General features: G+C 39.9%; 1 long non-coding RNA gene across 1 annotated transcript; it reads right to left on the bottom strand.

The window, feature by feature from the left end:
• Positions 1 to 2454: 2454 nt before the first annotated feature.
• LOC116790651 lies at positions 2455 to 4590 on the bottom strand. Its single transcript, XR_004358439.1, has 2 exons — positions 3644 to 4590; positions 2455 to 3491 (listed from the first exon to the last, which is right to left on the bottom strand). It is a non-coding gene; the product is annotated as an uncharacterized LOC116790651 (long non-coding RNA).
• Positions 4591 to 4852: the final 262 nt, after the last annotated feature.

Raw genomic sequence — 4852 nt, 5'->3', positions numbered from 1 at the left:
TGTGCAAGAGATGTTTCCTTTTCTTTTTTTTCCTGACATTTAGAGCATGTCTGCATTGATTATTAGTTATTTTCAGTATTTCTCACTTTTTGGGGTACCTTGTTGGTCAGTTCTGAAATAGCCATTTCATTTCTGCATTTGCATGAAGAAAAATTGTGCACATTAGTTGCTCCAACTTGTTACTGTCTGTTTTAGGTGGTAGAATTACAAAACTCCCCAAAAGATTTTAAAAAGCAAACCATATAATTTTGAACTGTTTTTGGTCTTAAAACTATTGGGAGAAGGAGGATGTATCACCACTCCTGCTGTGTTAAATATATCAAATAGTGGAAAAGTTGACTCATTTCTTTCCAAAAAAACATGAAAAAAGAGTAAATAAAGCATTCAGTCAAAATTTACTTTATTTTTGTAAGCTAACTTAGGCATCCCAGATATGTAAAGGTTGACTCCTGGCTCCCACTGACTCACAGGCAGTTATCCAACAGTTGCCCCTGTGTTTGGGCTGTTCTCCACTGTGGGCCTGAAGGATGATTCCTTGTTTTAAGAAAAATGCTTCTAAATGTTGGAAGAGAAATATAAATTTCTAATGCTTCTCCTCAGTGGACACATTTTCCAGAATATTCTGTGACATTTTCTGTGAAGAGTAAAAAAATGGAGATAGGATTTTTACATGGCTCAGGAAGAAGAAAAACCCTTAAATCTGATTGTAGTGTACAGCTTTTGCCCTTCCCTGGCTCATTTTAAGAGCCTGTATCCGCTTGCTCATAAATATCCTAAAAATGTAGAAGTTTTAATTAGAAATTATTAAAAGTTCCAGGCTTAAGAAAACACAGCAAAATAAAAGTGCTGTTTGCCATAGGCCCATTTCAAAGCTGGCAAAGGAGACATCAGTAAGAAAACAGAGCAAATATTTAACATTTACTTTTAAGTCTATACAGGCATTCTTATTTATTTTACCATGTGGTTATTATTAAGTGCGTTGGCCTGCATCCATCCTTGAAATAAAAAAAAATAAATAAAACAATCCCCTGTAAGCATGCGCAGCTTTGCAGGCTTGCCAGCCCAAATATTTAGACTTCTCTAGTGGTGATGGAGGGTTGGGGGAGCTGAAGTGCGTGTTTGGCTTTGGCACAGCTAGGACGTGCTCTGTGTCCTTCACCTACAGCCTTTGAGGGGAGTCGGCCTGATGGAAGTTGTGGAGATGGTTTAGCTTGGGGGCTTTTTTCCATGGCAGTGTTGAGGATTAATACCATGAAGAAAACATCCCCTTCCTTGTCCTCCTCCCCAGCCGGTGCTAACTCACAGCTCATGAAGTCCATTAAGCACCGGCTCTGTGAGTACTACGAGCAAATCGTGTATTAGCCACACGTGTGAGCTCTTTTTGTGCTTCATAAGGAAGTTATTTAACAAGTTTTTCTCATTTTAAATTAAGGCTTTTAAAACAAATCTCCCCATATATCCTGTGATAGACGTGATTGGGCCCTGATCCCGGTGCAATGACACACAGTCCTTGTGGGGTTGTGCCCCAAATCCCTGTGAAACGTGAACTTCTGCACCAGCATTGGCAGCTGATTTAATGCAAAGGTGCCTTGCAATACACTTAGAAATATAGTTCCCCATGGATAAATTCCAATGCATGTACAGAAGAAAAGAGCTTTCTATGGGATGACTCCAGACAATACAAAAATTCTTTAGATAGAGCAACTTAAGATATCCTCAATTAAACCACAGGTTGGCTAAATTTAGGTTAAGATATTGGTCAGGAAATTAAACGTGTCCTTTTCCTTCTTTTCCTTTACAGCCCTTGCTGGTACATCCTAACCACATAAAACATTAAAATAATTCTCATGTGAGTTTTAAACCCTGTTCCTCTGTGTTTCTTCTCAAAAAGGAAATCATCATGATAACAGTTGTTGATTTGCTGAGTCTGAGGGAGAACTGAAATTTTTTAGAGGGCAATTCTGTATCACAGAAATTGTGTAAAAAGGAGAGCGTGGATAAGGAAAAACGGGGGCATTCACTGCAGCTGTGTGCTTTCACTGGATTTATATCCAGCTGCATCATAGGCATATAGGAAATAAGCCCCGAATTTCCCCCCCCAACACCTTTCCTGTAGTGAAAGGTTATTTTTACACACTATCTTTAAAATTATACTCTCCATGCTTTGGTGTAAGGAGTTGAGATCTGAGTCAGCACAGGCCCATCAGCTCTGCTGGATGCATGTTAATACAGAAAACCTTCAGGCCTGGTTCCTGGCATGTATTTTGGGTTGTGGAAGCTGTTTAAGTTGTTCATGTATATATTTTAATTCCCCTTCCTGCTTTGCACCACCCCCCAAGCCTTCAGGGCATCCATGATCCCACAGTTGGGGTGTGCAAGGATCTCCAGAGACAAACTCTTAACAGCCATCTCCAGTCCACAAAAAGGCACTGTGAAATAAGTCAATTTTAAGGATTTGCTGCTTTTATCTCTTTTCATCTCTGAGTTTATTAAAGTGCAAATGTCAACCATGGAGACAGCTATCACATGCAGTGCAGTACATCGAGAAACACTTTCCACACCATAAATGGAAGGAAAAAGGCTTCGTTGTGATTATCTAATGCACAAAGGACAAAACTGAATCTAGGCTCTGGGCCCTTCCACAACAGCTACCCCCAGAAAGTACTAAAGCCATGAATCTGAAAACAAAACCTTCTCCAGTCTCTGAGTTGACAAAATAGAAGATACCAAGAAGGATGGAGTAATTATAGAGCTCAAGGGGTTTTTTTTGAGTTTCATGTTAATGATATGTTTGAAGGGATGCTTATACTCAGAGCTTTTAAAAGTTCATTATTTTAACAAAAATATTCATAAATACATAATATTATAAATCATAAATACTCCTTAGAGTATGAATAAAAAAATTGCAGTGGACTAATACGGTTCATCTCTGTCATAGAGCTGAAGTTTGTTTGCTCAAAAGCTGGGCCATGCACACTACAATTATCCTGGGATTCAGTTTTGCTTTGTGCTCTAAAAGAAAAAAACCAAAACAAATGCATTGAGGTACAAAACACGTGAATATAACATGATACAAAACATGCTTTCAGCAACAAGAATAAATATTACCATGTCTACAGTATCTACTTCACAGCTTTTCCAAACTGTAAAAAAAAAAAAAACCCAACCAGAGATGAATCCTACAAATAAACTGTGATTTTTAAATTAAGGCAGCTTCAGCAGGAACTTCAAGGCTTTTGTTGGAAACAGATTTTTGTAACACCAAAAGTGTACTCATGCTTGCAGGCAGAGCTCTGATTTACAGTCCAGTTCTCCTATTTTGATGATCAAAATGAGCAAAGATCTGTGCATCGAATACCAGGTGTGCTCCCTGCAAAAGTCACTGTTCCGTCAACAGGTGTAATGTGGGAATTCTGAAAACCAGTTCATCTCTTGGGCATGGGAGTGAGGTATCTCTGGATGAATCATTAACTCCATGGCCGGGAGGCAAACTGGAAATTCAGAATTACAAGAAGCTGTTGCTTGTTTTAAAAGTGAATGATGAAAAGGGAAGGGCTAAGGAAGCCAAAGGAAAGCACTAAATGGAAAGCCCATACCAATGTAACACCTTAAGAAAGGCTACTCTAGGAGGTACATCACATACCTGGAACAAAAACAGAGTCTAAAACTTTCTAGGAAAACACTGCAGAAGCTGGAGCAGGGATTTGTTTGGCTCATCCAGATGTATGATTCTTCTTCCCTCTCTCCTCTCAGCTAATAAAAGAGTGAAGCCAAATAATTGCACAACAAATGGTACTTCAAGTATTTAGAAACATGGCCTGCATGTCTCACCCGGGGGGGACTCTGCATGAGCTGGGGAAATTGTGCACCTCGTGAAAGAAAGCTGCGACTTCCAGCAGTCCTAATGTATGTTGAAGGCACGATTTCATGTCCTGCACACAGATCTTTCTTCCTTCTACAGGGGGTGCACACTGATGGTAAAGAGCAGTAAAATGAAAAGGAGTAGACAGAATGGTTATTTTGTTCGAAATTCATCTATTCCAACATGAATGCCATTATAATCACACACAAAAATGTATATACAACAGATACTAACCAGCTGATTCATTTTTTTACAATACTGCCCATATATATAACCCTGTGCTTGTACACACCTTGTGAAATGCTTAAACTGGACACACAGCTGAAGATGCATTTCTAACCCGTTAAGAGAAAAAAAATATCCTGCTGCCTTCACCTGCTCAGCTCCAACTCCCGAAAATAAACCTACCCCAAACCCCTTTAGCACCAGGGCTTTGGCTGGGGAGGGTGGAAAGGCAGGATACTCATGGCTCCCAATGCCACCTCTCCTTCCGTCCCCAGACGAGGCCATGTTGGGTCCAATGGGGTCAGCTAAGCTGCTCATGGGCTTTACCTAAAAGAGGGTGTAAAAATAGCATCCCTTTTCTCCAGGTCCTCTTGCATGCTGGGATTAGTGTGTGTGATGGCAGGTGTCCAGGGCACACACCTACCCTGCTGGGTAAATAAAGCTGAGAGGCCAACAACAGGGATGCAACTTACATTTTATACATATATATATATAGTGCATACACATATGCATACACATATATATGTAAATATGTGTATATATATATATGTGTACGCATATATGTATTTTCCAATAAGAACAGTACAAGCTATTTCTGAACTAACTCATCCAGGAGCTGGAGGTTACTGCTGGAGCCTATCTGAACTCTATATCCTTTGCATTTTGTCTCTCTCCCTCTCAGGCTGAAGCAAAGTGTGGGTGAGCTTGTGGCTTGCAAAGCACAGCTGTCCAGTGGCTTCTGAAGAATTGCACTTGGATTAATTC

The sequence above is a fragment of the Chiroxiphia lanceolata genome, chromosome 9 (assembly GCF_009829145.1).
Source record: "Chiroxiphia lanceolata isolate bChiLan1 chromosome 9, bChiLan1.pri, whole genome shotgun sequence".
NCBI lineage: Eukaryota > Metazoa > Chordata > Aves > Passeriformes > Pipridae > Chiroxiphia > Chiroxiphia lanceolata.
This window is presented reverse-complemented; position numbering and strand designations above follow the sequence as displayed.